General features: G+C 41.2%; 1 protein-coding gene and 1 long non-coding RNA gene across 2 annotated transcripts in view; one reads left to right on the top strand and one right to left on the bottom strand.

Annotated features, from left to right (window-relative positions):
• The window catches only part of LOC143703835 (rho GTPase-activating protein 26-like), a 494,068-nt gene that overhangs the window by 186,095 nt on the left and 292,560 nt on the right, over nucleotides 1–15,413 (bottom strand). The gene's annotated exons all lie outside the window — the stretch shown is intronic.
• LOC143757633 (uncharacterized) lies at nucleotides 6,039–7,250 on the top strand. The gene is made up of 4 exons (XR_013210706.1): nucleotides 6,039–6,077; nucleotides 6,279–6,403; nucleotides 6,670–6,815; nucleotides 6,944–7,250. It is a non-coding gene; the product is annotated as an uncharacterized LOC143757633 (long non-coding RNA).

Raw genomic sequence — 15,413 nt, 5'->3', positions numbered from 1 at the left:
ATTATCCCACCCCCTACCAACATTCCAGGATAAATAAATGAATACTTAACTAGCCATTACTATTCCAATCATCTGCATCTTTCAGTCCCACTTCTGGTTCAGCAGTCGATATACCTAAAAGGCAATTTAAAGAATCCAGAAGAGGCAAACGACTATAAGTACCAAACAATTACCCTAGCGGCGCCCTAGACAGCTCGTCCGCAATTATATTGTCCACTCCCTTCACATAGCAAACGTCCAAGCAATAGGACTGCAAAAACAATGACCATCGAATCAATCTTTGGTTCGGACACTGTAAAGAATTTAAGAAAGTCAACTGATTATGATCGGTAAAGACCACCACAGGAGCACTACCACTAACATAAACATCAAAATGTTTTAGAGCCAAAATCAGAGCAAGCGTCTCCTTTTCGATCACAGAATAATTCCCCTGGTAACGATTAAATTTCTTTGAAAATAAACTAACCGGCCTCTCAATACCACAGTCATCCTCTTCCATGAGGACCGCCCCAGCCCCTACCTGGCTTGCATCCACATACAATTTAAACGATCTGTCCAAACGTGGCGCCGCTAACACTGGAGCGGTACATAAGAGCGTTTTGACATATTGGAAGGCACTTTGACAAACAGAGGACCAGAAAAAGTTGACTTTATCCCTCAACAAATCAGTGAGAGGTGCTACAACGCTAGAAAAGTTTCTACAGAATGCTCTGTAATAACCTACCAGCCCCAGAAAACGCATCAGCTTTTTTTTAGTTGTTGGAACTGGAAACTGCTCCACCGCCTGAATTTTTGCATTCACCGGACGCACCCGCCCCTGCCCAACTACTCGGCCAAGATAAGCCACGGTCACCCTCGCAAACTCACACTTTGCGAGATTGACCGTGAGCTTTGCCTCCGCCAAACGAGTAAACAATTCCCGCATACGTTCCAAGTGACTATCCCAGGTGTTTGAATAAATGACTACATCGTCAAGATATACAGCGCAACCATGCATGTCACCTACAACGTGATTCATGAGACGCTGAAAGGTCGCAGGTGAATTACGAAGCCCAAACGGCATTACCTTATACGAATATAATCCCTTTGGGGTAATAAACGCAGCAATCTCACGAGCACGTCTAGACAAGGGCACCTGCCAGTAGCCTTTAAGGAGATCAAACTTACTGACAAATTTCGAGGCACCCACCTGATCGATGCAGTCATCCATTCTCGGGAGGGGAAACGAGTCCGGCTTGGTAACAGAATTAACTTTACGGAAATCAGTGCAAAAACGCATAGTACCATCCGATTTAGGAACAAGTATACAGGGAGAAGCCCAGCTAGAAAAACTAGGTTCAGCAATGTTATTTTCCAACATATATTTTAACTGCTCCTCCATTTGCTTTTGTTTGTCCATATTTACCCGATAGAATCTCTGCTTTATTGGCTTCTCAGCGTCCACCTCAATGTCATGTTCTATCAGATGAGTGCACGTCGGTGAATCAGAAAATAAACAAGAAAAACAATTAATTAATTCTGTCAACTGCTCCGCACGTGCCGCCGGCAAATGAGCAAACAACTTCTCCAGTTCAGCCAAAGTCTGTGAGTTACTAAAACCACCTATAGACATTTCTTCTACCTCATCCAATGTTTCCTCAATGTCTCTACCGTCAGTTTTAACTGGACCTGTAGAGACCGCGACACACGCCGCCTGAGCTTGAACTACTGTATGAGGACCACTACACGCAGAAGGCTGAGGTACACTAGTAAAATATGGCTTTAGTAAATTCACATGACAAAGCTGTGTACTTTTCCTACGCTCCGGAGTTGCAATAATGTAATTTTGCTCTGACACCTGCTTTACAATCGTATAAGGTCCTGCAAACTTTGCCTGAAATGGAGAACTAATTACCGGAAACAGAGCCAACACCTGGTCCCCCCGGCTAAACGTGCGTAACTCAGCATGCCGATCATACCACGATTTCATTTTCTCCTGAGATGACGCCAAATTTGTTTTCGCTAACATCCCAGCTGTATAAAGGCGATGTCGAAACCCATTAACAAAATCTATCAAGTTTACAGGAGGTTCAACATCCTTCCAACCATCTGCCAATGCTCCTAAGGGACCCCGCACTTTATGCGCAAACACAAGCTCATTCGGGGAAAACCCCAAGCTCTCCTGTGTAACTTCTCTAGCTGAAAGCATTAACCAGGAAAGACCTTCCTCCCAGTCCCCACCTAATTCAGTGCAATACGCTCGTAACAGGGATTTTAACGTTTGATGGAAACGTTCTAACGCCCCCTGACTCTGCGCATGATAGGCCGAGGCTTGAACATGACGAACACGAAGTTGTTTTAAAACCTGACTGAACATATGGGAGGAGAAATTAGATCCTTGATCTGATTGAACTACCCTTGGAATGCCGAAAATCGAAATAAACTGAGAAAGTGCACGAACCACAGACCTAGTAGTTATCGTGCGTAAAGGATATGCCGCAGGATACCGGGTACTCTGACACATCACTGTTAGTAAATAATTTGCCCCCGATTTCGATCTAGGCAAAGGACCTACGCAGTCAATTATAAGATGTTCAAACGACTGGCCTACTGCAGGAATAGGAAATAGCGGAGCAGGTTTTAACGTCTGATTCGGTTTATCGGTAAGCTGACACGTATGACAAGTTTTAATATAGGCGGAAACATCTTTTTTTACACGAGGCCAAAAAAAATGTCTCAACACTCTGTCATAAGTTTTATTAACGCCCGCATGCCCAGATTCATTATGTGCCACCTTCAAAACCGCCTCACGAAATCTTAATGGCAGCACAACCTGAAGAAGCGGTTCCCCAAGGACTTTACCTTTACGATCCACCCACTTTCTCACTAACAATGAGTTCTGGAGAAAATATCCACTGACACTATCCTCTATCTCAGCGTCGGGCTTCACGTGCTGAAACAGCTCAGATAAAGAGGAATCCCCCTGTTGCTATGAGACCAACTCACTGCAAGATACAGACACAGGGAAATCAGCCAAAGGCAAGTACATTCTTTTCAAAGGCTTATTCGCACAAGACAGTGCGGTAGATTCCTCATCAATTTTTACGCGGGACATAGCACGCGTTACCGCACAAGCCGTAAAAACTTCAGGAAAATCCAACCTTCCTTCATCCAGCTCCTGACCTAACCAACGTTTTTCCTCTACCGCCCCCAACGGTGGGATATCGGGCCAAATCCGATCACCTGCTAGTTTGTTACCAAGAATAACGGTGACTCCTTCAATCGGCAACGCCGGACACACCGCCAGTGCGGCCTCACCCTGAAACAGATCACATTCAAGCATCACTTTATGCAGTGGCACATGCAAAACATTTAACCCAATTCTGACTCCCGAGAAAAGGGCAACACATCGGCCAGAATAAAGGAATCAAATGCTCCTGTGTCTCTTAAAATTTTGACAGGCACTTTTACCCCACTGCCTAACAAAGACACAAACCCTGTTCTAACAAAAGGCTGGTACGAATTCAGCACTGCAGAACACAAAGTTTTAGTTTGTCCAAAAGTATTCCCATCAGACGAACTTGAGTCACACGAACGCACAGGGGCCGCTAAACCCGTACCTTTAGCCGAAGCACCTGAAACAAATGTCGGCTTAGATTTAAGTACATAACAGTCAGCTTTCCAATGACCCCGTCTATGGCAATATTGACAAAATTTATCTGATTCACGCAAACTATTATTTCTATTTTCTGACTGGAATCCTCTACTCTTGCGCGACCCAATCTCGTCCGACACATTAACACTTGGCAAACTGTAATTTGGCTGGGACTCGTACTGATCAAAAATGCGTTTGTGCATTAACACATAATCGTCTGCAAGCATTGCCGCCTTGGTTGCAGTCGGAGCTTTTTGTTCACTAACATAGACTGCAACGCGACTGGGAACCGAATTTTTAAATTGTTCCAAAACAATTAAATTGCACAACCCCTCAAAATCACTGACTTCGGCAGCAGAACACTAACGGGAAAAATGCATTTGTATTAGTTCTAAATTGCTGCCTGTAAAATTCTGGAACACGTTCATAGGCTTTCAATACTGCCGCCTTGACTTCCACATAATCCTGACTATCCTCCACAGTTAACGACGAATACACCTCTTGTGCTTTACCTGTCAATACAGTCTGAAGCATTAACGCTCTGGCCCCATCCGGCCATTTACACGCATCGGCAATTCGTTCAAAAAGTACAAAAAAAGAATCAGGATCTCTTTCGCAAAATTTCGGTACAAGCCGCAAATTTCCTACGACATCAAAACCAGAAACACCCCTATTTGAAAAAGAAGTTGACCGTGCATACACATCTGTACCGGCTGCAGCACCTTCCCTGTCCGTTTCAAGTCTAAATTCCAAATCAAGCTTTGCCTGCATTGTTTCCTGTCGCATTTTTTCCACTGCCAAATCCCTATCTATTTCGACCTTCACTTTGAACCTTTCATGCTCAATTTGCATGCTAAGCAACTCTTTTTGCTGTTCAAATGTTAAATTTGAAGTCGACATAGAAAGTGAAGGTGACGATACAGACGTGTTTTCTGCCAGAATTCTCTTTTCTATTAAGCTACTTCTTACAATAGCTTTCTGCCGCTCTTTAAGTATATTATTACTGATATCAATCTCATAATGTTCAGCTATTCCAAGCAGCTGCTCTTTTGTGCAAAGATCTAATAATTCTTCCGACGGAGATGCAATAAATTCCTCTACAGCCGACATTTTAACCGCGTGCGTGAAATCTCCGTAAGCCTAATGGAAATCAAATTACCACATTACTAGGCTACCAACATAAAAAAAAGGTGTGTCCCTCTAACTAACTCAACCCCAAACTTACTACATACACTCAACCCTAGTCTTCATGCGGCTACTTATGGTGGTTCCATTATGCACAGAGCCCGATTGGCAAGGAAAAGCAACCAGAAACTGGCGACTCTCCTAAATCCACGGTAGTGCCCCCGAGACAACTGCTCTGTCCACTTTCACCGCAACACTACACAACCCAACCAGACGAAACCCAAAAGGGTAACGCCACTAAGCCTCCCAGAGACACACCCCTTTGATAACAATGACAATTTAAAATAACCTACTTACCTCGATTTCCCGCACACCGGTCAAAATCATGACATCACACCAGCGACACTTCATTCACAAATAGGCCTACCGTCCCGCCACTGCACCATTTAATACGTAGCGAAAATAAACAAACGGACGAGCCCCCATTTGTCACAGCCCGGCTCAGAGGTTGTGACAAAGAAGCGGGACGCCAAAACCTCAATCAAGAGATGACCAATTTATTTACCAAACAAAAAGCACAATAAACACAAAATGCCGGCAACAACACAAAACATGTAAATGGAAAAGCACGCAGGAGGGAGAACCCCTCGCTCGTTCCTCCTGAAGGCAGGGAGCCGGAAGCTTTTATCAGGAAGAGAAACTCCCACCGCAGGTGTCCTCCATCCGCGCTCAGGGTTGAAGCCCCGCCCCACTGAAACACAGACATAACACAAACAAGTATGCAGGCCGTCACAATATTCATTTCAAGATGATGCCACAAAAGAGATCATTCATTTTGAATTGGTTCAGGTACGTTATCTATTATGATTTGTAAAACCAAATTATGTAAGTGTTTTCAAAATCAAATGTAGACATTCTTTGTCTGATCGGTCAATATTATTCTCTAGGTCACAGAAACAACCAGCTCTGTTGCTATGGAGGTGTTGGGATTTCAGAGGGGTCTGGATTACTTGCTTGACAGGGGAGTGGTTGTTGATGTTGTGACCACTGACAGATCGCCATCTGTCCGCAAACTTATGCAAGACAACTACACTAGCATCCAACATGAATTTGATCCCTGGCATGTGAGCAAAAGTAAGTAAATTTAATTGAAAAGACAATCAACGGTTTGTATCTCTCAAGAAAAGTTTGTTTTCTCTTTTATTTTTTTACTAACTTTTTATATGTAATTTTTGGTAACAAAGACTTGCAGCCATGGATAAAGTCAATCACTAACCATCTGTACTGGTCATGCAGCACAAGCAAAGGTGAAAAAGAGGTAAGAATATTAAATAGTACATAACATTGATACAATATTTTTGGTATAGAATATTTACTGTTATATCAATGATAACAACACATGTTCTTGTCGGTGTAATTACAGTAGTTAATATTTATGATAGTATTTACCTTGCACATAACATAATATTTGAACCAGGAAAGTATTTCTCAAACTATGACTTCAATCTTATTATTAAAGGAATGTGTACGAAGATGGAAGTCGCTTCTGCACCACATATGTGGTATTCACCGGTGGGAGGAGGATGGTGCTCAGTACACCTGCAATCACACAACTCTGACAGAGGATGAACAGAGGCGCAAAAAGTGGCTGAGACCAGATTCATCAGCTTTTGTGGCACTGAAGGGAGTGATGTTGGACAAAAATCTCCTTAGAGACTTGAGGCAGATGTAACTCTTCAAGCATACTGGTATCTATTTACATTGATTCAAATATTTTTCCAGTCATGATGATTATTGTCACAACATCTATAAATTTTTTTGAGAGGAGCAGTTTTGTTTCATTACTGCCTACAACGCAATAATACCAGTTACATTAGGATCATTGAGTGTGTGATATTACATTTATACAGGATCTTTGGAGGTGTACCATCAGGTCATGCTGAAATATGCTGAGAAGCGACTTCACTACAGTTACGACAGCATGTGGGCTCGTACCCAACTTACAGTACTTGACCATATAGCAACGTTGGGAGGACACACGCGAAGACAATAGAAGGTATCATATAATATATGCTCATTTATATAAATATGTTTTACATGACATCACATTCATTGTATATTATCAAGTCTCTTTAGGTTTTCCATGGAGATGCTGTATTTAATTTGTAATTTCATGTATTTTAGGACAACCACGGTACAAAGCGGTATATTCAAGACAGAGTCAGCAATGGGTTGCAAAACCCATGTTTGACAACACCACACAGGCCTTTCGCGATGATCTTGTTGAGCGTGTGCTGAGGAGGAGAGAGGACAGTACTGTTGTCTTCTCTGACAATTTACCCCCTCGTAAACCAGGGCAAAAGAAATTGCTCCAGAACATCGCTCCAATTCCAAGGCCGGACAAGAGTGATCTGGTCGCTCATGCCACATCACGCTTTTGATCTTTGCAAAACCATTGTTATCGGACCATGTTGAAATTTTTAATATGAAGCATCCACTGTTATTTCATTTATTGTTGTAAAATAAAGTTTTGTTTGTAACTGTAATAATGTGTTATTATTGTTTTATTAAAAACATAGGAGCACAAGAACTTTGATTTACCTACTTTATTATAATGAATGACATCATGATGAAATCTTTTTAAACATGCACAATGTATAATTCAGACTAAGCATTTAGAATATCTCCTCTGTCTCCTGAAATCCAATGTAAGTACCAGTGGGGGAGGGATACTTTCTTCTGATCATTGATACAACACAGCTAGGTAATGGTCTTCTACTGCCACGCCCTAGGCGCTCTCCTTTTAGTGCCCATTCTAGCACAACACGGTAGGCCACCAGTCTGTATTGGCTATAGGGAATGGGGTTGGGGGCAGAGAGAGCAAACATTTGGTTAGTTCACTAGCGAAAATGCAGAATTATTATTATTATTTTTTTCAATAAAAAATAAAATGACTACGTAATAGGTATATGTAATCAATCAGATATTAAACTCACTCTATGGATAGCTGCCCATTTGGTCCCTCTGGTTTTGGACGTCTCTTCCAGTTTATTTTAGGAACGAAGAAGAAAGTGTCCAGGACTGCCTTTTGGATAAGAGCAGGAAATTCCTCGGTACAGGTGACACGTTTCTCGTTACCTGGCTGTAAGAGATCCCACTCTTTACAGCACAGGCTTTCTTCCTCGGTAGGCATTGGGTCACAACATCCACACAAACACCACCAGTTGCACGAAATTCGTGTCGTTGAAGCATTTGCTTCATCTGCTGGTTGCTCCGCGGTCTGTCTCCTTCTTTCCAACTCTTGTGAGGCTATCTCTTCGTCAGTATACTCGGGTTCGAATAAATAAGGACGACCATCAAACTCAAACGCCTCTTCCATGTGTTCAAAATCTTCTAAATTCTCCATAGTTACGTTACTACTTGTTTCTTCACTTGTAAGCAACTCTGATCATAACTCGTCGCACATGATCAACGCTCCTCCCACCTGGACATTGTTTACCTTTTCCGGCTACAGCACGGGACTGCAGCGCGAGACTACAGCTTGCCCTCTAAAAGACTATTTAGGTGAGTTGAAACAATGGCTAAGTTGCTAAACGCATCTTGTTCACATGTAGGGTCCCTGTTCATGTTGGACAGACATTTTAATTGCATTTTGTGTCTGTAAAGAGCCTCAAAAACGCTCTTTATGTACATGCCCCCATAGCTGCCGTTTTAGCTGGGTGGGAGCTCTGGGCATTCGCGGTCGCAGCTCCGCGTAGCAAGCACCAATCCGGTTCGGGTTTTTTTCTATAGTCAGTACTCACAAAGGTCTAACGATCAAGATTAACTTAAAAATTGCCCGGAGTTCTCCTTTAATTATCCTCATCTGTGTCACCTGTGCCCCAATTACGTTGCTTTGTTTCCCTGTGTTATTTAAGCCCTCTGTTTCTCTCTATTCCTGGTCCGTTTTCATTTGTATTTCGTTAATGTATAGCCGTTTAATGTATGACGTGTGTAGCGACTCCTGAGTTTTCTTTAAATAAATTCCTGTTCTCCTGTTCCTTGTCGTCTTCCTCGTGATTCATCTACAACGTCCCGCCACTATTATAAGCCAACTTTTACAACGTTTTAATTTCATAATCAGTAGCTTTGGTTATGTTCTGTTATGTGCATAATATAATTTAAATATCATCGGGTCTCATTCGATAACCATGTAAATGTTTTTTATGAACAAATCATGTTTCATCACAAACTTTAAACTAAAATGTATTCTAAATTCACATAAAAATTGGAACAACTGAAATTACACTTACACACCAAAAAATCACATACTTTTAGTGGCCTTATAATCATGTTAAGATGAAATGTTGTACATAGACATTTTATCTTATTTTGCATCATACAGTATATAAGTACACGTACATCATGTTTGTCAGGATATACCAGACACAAAGACAGATATAACAATCCAAACAGTTGTTTATTGAATAGAAGGATGGATGCCACATTTCAGGTGAGTAAATTACACATACAGTTTAATAATGAAGACTGGTGGATAACTCGGTTTTCTTTACATTGCATGAAGTGACGGGTGATGATGACATTGGAACTGGATGAAGCGCACATCTCAACAAATCTCTGACAATCGAAGTTCGGTGGTCTCCGGCAGGCTGGTCCTCTCTGCACACATTTGTAAGATTCTACAGCTTGAATATGGATTCAACCCCTGGATCTCAGTTTCTGATGGGCTAATTCTTTACAACTTGCCAAAAGAGGCATGAAATAAAAATGTTAGGTGCTGTTGTGCGGCAGGCTATTCTTTCCTGCACCAATTCTTAAGGTGTTTCAGTTGGAATGGTCTCGAGACCTTTGGAAAACATGATTCCCTTAATGAAGTATGGAATTATGCGACCATATTGAAAAGTTATATCTTTGCTCGCTTAAGAGGCGTGTGGATTGCTTCGCCTCTAGGCACCAGTAGTGTGATTTTTGCCCGTGTTTGTAAATGCAACAGTGTTAATGGGTTGTGCTATGGTGGGTTGTTCTTTTCCATGAGCATTCATGGATTTTTATTATACTCAATAAAATGTAGTTATTCAGGCCTATTAGGCATGTAGTATGCTTCATGTTCAGGCACTAATGTACAGGAAACTACCATTTTGATGAAGTATTATATCATTCACCTTTTTTTGTGCTGCAGAAGGAGAGGCCTGTCCAGATACATTTCTATACAGTGTTACGACCCCAGTGTGGGTCATATTGTGTGGGTTCGGTTGTCTTTGTTACTTGTTTTGTAGGTTGGAGTTGGAGTGAGTGACGTCATGATGACTGATGGTTTACACCTGTGCTAGAGCTGATGCCGGCAAACAAAAGCAGCTCCCTTCGGTCGTGACGGGGCGCGCTCTCCCCTCGTGCCATTTTTGTTGTTGTCCTAGTTATTGTCTTGTTCCCGTTTTGGTCTATTCTCTTACTTTATTACTTTTACTTTAATAAATGTTATTCCTTTTTGCATATCATTTTAACGTGTCATCTCCTTCTTTGTCGCGGCTTGCGAGTCGGCCGTGACAACAGTATATGTTTTAACTAAGGAAAATTGTGTTACCCTAAGCTTGTCCATTTTGGGTACTGTAGACCAAGGGTTTTGTTCTTGTGCATACTTCACAACCTGCAGGGCATTTCCAGAAAGCATCCAACTATGTTAGTCAACTTATTATAGCAATATTGTGGCCAGCCTAAGGCACACCTGTGCAATAATCATGCTGTCTAATCAGCATCTTGATATGCAACACCTGTGAGGTGGATGGATTATCTAGGCAAAGGAGAAGTGCTCACTAACACATATTTAGACAGATTTGTGAACAATATTTGAGAGAAATATGCCTTTTTTTGTACATAGAAAAAGTCTTTGAGTTGACGTAATTTTCACTAAAACAGGAAGCTGAGGCAGGACATATTGAATGGACATATGAATCCCCCTTTTCATATAGCCTCACAGACTGCTAGCCTGCTTGACTGACTGATGATACATTGGATTCAATAGTAGAAGTGTGTTTAAATTCTTGCCATTTCATTCTTAACCAAAGTACAGTTGGTACAGTTGTCAGTACCACATTGTTTATAACAGTTCGTGTGGAATTTTTTAATCTCAGAATGAAAATTTCTGCAGTGCCTTTGACTTCTCAGCCTCCGCTTTCTGAATATTTACTCTACATCCTACACTCAGATCTTCTGGCATCCACGTGCAGAGTGTGATGAAAGAATCATGAAAATGACAGGATTTTTACCCCACATTCCCAGAAGGGGCTCACTGGCTTTTGTATCTAGAGTTAAATGTGGTGTCAAATTCTGATTTCCTGGAAATCAAATAAATAAAAATAAAAAACCGGCACACTACGCTACCTGCTGTCTGCTGTCATTGTTATGTATAGGTTATATATATATATATATGTGTGTGTGTGTTTGTGCATGTGATAGGAAGGTGACGGCGCTGTAAATCGAGTTTCCCCTCCCACTTCAAGCTAGTTTTACTGAGATTTCTTATCCCGTCCGAATTGGCAATTAATATTACAGATGTCCTGTGGTAAAATTACATTACTCCATCTACCCTTGTCAAACTAATAATAATAATAATAATAATAATAACAATTTATTTATAATGGGCTTTTCTTATACCTAAAGTGCTACAACAAGTACAGTACAAAAGTACATCCATAAAAGAAAATTAAGAAAACCCAAAATGCAACAACAGGTACAGTAAAATATACATCCAGTGTCCAGTGTCTCCAATTAAGACATAAACACTATCTTAATAAGATGTGTATTTTAACTGTTTCTTAAAACTACCTAATGTTGGGGCATTCCTAACAGTTAAAGGAAGTGCATTCCACAACCTAGGGGCCGCCACTTTCACCCATAGTTTTTGGTCTGCAAGAAGGCTGTTTAAGGAGAAAAGAGTCTGAGGAGCGGAGAATGATATTTTGTAATTAAATCACATATGATATGATAATCCTGTCCGAATAGGGTTTTATAGAGAATAACGGTCCCAGGTTGAAGAAACATTGGCAGCTTATCTCTCTCCTGATGCTGCATCATCCCTAAAGGGCCAGACACTGCCCACCAAACCCTGCCGTACTACTTCTTCTTTGGTGGGCAATGAGTATATGGCGGCAGGTCAGGCTGGAGCTTGCTTGCATGCCATGGCTATTTTGCCCTGCTAGAGGACCTGGACAAAGGCTAGGAGGTGGCCCGACACAGCTCTTTATAACCCCACACCCTGATGCTGTGGGGAGAGATAAGCTGCCAATGTCTCTTCAACACTGGGCATCACAATTCATTGATGCTCAATTCCCACAAATAACCCAAGAGACCCTCAGTTATGCAGGGGAGATCACGGGATTTTCCTGCTCACAAACCGCTTCATAGTCGCACATCATATTGCAATACAGTGGCTCAGTCAGGACCATGTAAGTGACGTGCTGTGAGGAGCGAGCAGCCAGCACACGGCAGATGGAAAGACCAGCTTACAGTCTAAGCCTGTGGCAACCACGGATGACGTCACAAGGGCGATACCAAGAGGCCACCACACATCGCTTATATATCAAACAAGAAAGGGGAGGGGGCTTATTAAACTAAGCACAGGTGAATGATATCCTCATAAGTGGATTCAGTCACCCTGCTACAACCAGTAACTCTAAAGGTTCAATGAGTCTGTGTGAAGACTGTTCAGCTGGTGGAGAGGGCATCATTTCACATAGAGTCTTCTCTCTCTCCTCTGTTCTGTTTCCTTTATGTTTGTCTGACACGATCGACACGGTGAATCACTGGCTGAGCTTCTGTGCTCTCCTGACAGCAAAGCTAATGGACTGCTGTCTCTTACCCACTGGCCATGATGCATTTAAGGTGTGCCTAGTGCTCTCAGCTCCATCTGAATGACCTGCAATGAGCATGGAAAAAACTATCTTGATCCATGAACCTCTCTGTGCTCGTCCCCCAACTGTTAAGGCATTTTTAGACACTGGCCGCATTTCCACTATCTACATACTAAAAAAACTGGGTTAAAAACAACACAATTTGGGTTATTTTCAACCCAAGGGCTTGGTAAATGTAGGACAGCTAGGGATGGGCATTTAAAAAAAATATTGCTTTCGAATATTCGGGCTCATAAAAATCGAATATATGGAATATTAGTTTATTTAAATGACGTTAAATGAGAAAGACAATATTTTTTACGTTTAGGTTTTTGTCACTATTTCTTAACAAGTTTACGATTAGGCAATATACACAACAAGCTTACAATATATCTTAAGGTTTTCTTTGAGTTGAAAAAATTAAACAATATGTGTCAACAAAAAATATAAAGAACAAAAGCATTTAAACTCAAGCAGCGCGAACGGAAAAAAGGCTAATAAAGCAGACTGTGCCAATTATCGTACAGAACATACACACTCGAGTCAGTCAGAATAAGATTATTGTGATTAAATTGTTTCATGTTCATTTTGAGAAAAACAATTAGCCTATATCCACATGCTCGAGTGACAAAACGCGCTTCACTGCCGCTGACAGACGCTTCAGAGACACAGATAACTGTGTGCTAAGCGAATTTTTCTAACAGCACTTTGCGTTTCTGTTCTTAAACATGTCTCCCTCAACGAAACTTAAAGGAAGCACATATCTCAAAATAATTTTGCTATCAGATAAGTTATCATCTCTGATCACTCATGCTACAGCTGCGCTTACCTGCAGTCGTGAATGCAGTGATGGACAGCTGTCTTTCCTCATTCGACTGCTGTTTGGATTTCATGTGATTTCTCATTGTGGTGATGATATTATGATAATGCAGATTCATTAAAGCTGCAGTCGGCAAGTCTGGCAGATTGAGGGGACTTCAACTCTCATACCCCACTACCACCGAGCACCCTCCCATCAAGTTCGTCCTCGTCAGTGTGTGTATATTGTAACATCTGTTACATCACATGTATCTGTGGCGTGTGCACGAATTGTGATTGACAGTCAGATCTCACACAGCCCTGCGCTGATTGGACCAGAAGAACCAGGAGCGGTGGATTTTTGCAAAATAAATAACAGGCTCTAGGTGGAGTTAGAAGCGCAGGTTTTTTTCTAAAACTGGCTGATTTATGTTGTTCTGTCGGAGCACATGTCAGTTTCAGTGAATATGATTAAAAAAAAATGTTGCATTTTTAAAGCTGACTGCAGCTTTAATTATTTTGATCATAAGTAATTCCATTCTGTTAGATCATTTAGTTTGATAATTTTCATCTAAGTATTCCAAACTTCGCAAGGCAGACGATGACAACTTGTTAAACACGCTCCACAGCACCACCAGTGGATTTAATTATAACTGCGAGTTAGTGCTTGGGATTTATCATGGATTCACTGCATTTACGGCCAGCAACGTAGTAAAATTTGAATAGTATTTTATTTTTCAAATAATGATTACAGATCGAATATTCGAAAATTTGAGCACACCCCTCAAATTGGGTTGTTTATTTAACCCAGCATAATGAGTTGTTTTAACCCAGCTTAGTTGATTCATTTTTACTATAATACTAGCTTCTTCTTTGTATTTTTACTTCATACTAAATGTCTACGGATTAACTTAAATCCTCTAAACTTTTTTAAAATACTCGATACAACCACTGGCTTGCATGATAATTCCTTTATTTTCAATCATATTTTACAGTATAGTATTTTTTAAATAATTTTTAATACATATTGCCAACATTTAAGCTCGTTTAACAAATATTAGAAGTAACAATTAAACATTTAGAAGTAACAATTAAACATTTGGAAGGTAGTTCAAGTGTAATCTACCAGTCTCTGTTGTCCCGTTTCCACCGTAACGGCGCTGGATCTTTTGCTTGCACTTGTATAATGTTCAGTTCTAACTTCAGACCGCCGCCATGCTTTTTACTCGTAGCCCAAATATGCTGTGACTGACTCCATAACCTGTTCATAAACAATCAGTGTACAGTTCTGAGAACATATTTTAACATCATACGCATTCATATTCTGTATTTTTTAATCAAATCATAAAATTTTATGCAAGGCATCAGACGAGACACTCGTTTAGATGACTCACATCTCGCCCCTGTACACAGTAAAAAAAAAAAAAAAAAAAAAAGTTGCTGCCTTAAATTTTTAAGTGCAATCAACTTAAGCCTGGTTCACACGGCAGGATAGTTAGGCCAATTTTAGCCCTGTTTTACCCCTTCCGACAATCTTAAGTATGCTCCGATTATGGTAAAATAATCTGATCAGATATTCCTGCCGTGTGTGGTGTGTTAAGAGTGCTCTCGTCTGCTCGGAAGGACGTCGGGACCACTCCGATCTCAAATCCCGGATATCCAACATGTTGGATTTTTTTGGCCCGATTTGTCCTCGTGTGTGGTGCCCCCCGGGGACAAACGAGCACGCAGCCTGTGGACTGTGGCGTGTAGCCAATCAGAAAGCGAGGTGACGAGGCGCAGAGGAAGCACTGGGAAACAAAATCAAAACAGCCGTCCATGCTCGCGTTGTCTCCACTATTTTGACCACCGCCTTTTCTTTTGATAACATTTATTTTTTCGGTTAAAAACAAACTACAAACTATCGCCACTGCATCCTCTTCGTCCGCCATGATTGTTTACTCTGAAGTCACGTTTGATCTCGAGGGATT

Source organism: Siphateles boraxobius, unplaced genomic scaffold (genome assembly GCF_051911475.1).
Source record: "Siphateles boraxobius isolate OS27281-9 unplaced genomic scaffold, OSU_SipBor_1 11, whole genome shotgun sequence".
Lineage (NCBI taxonomy): Eukaryota > Metazoa > Chordata > Actinopteri > Cypriniformes > Leuciscidae > Siphateles > Siphateles boraxobius.
Note: the sequence above shows the minus strand (reverse complement) of the source record. Positions and strands in the feature narration are given on the sequence as shown.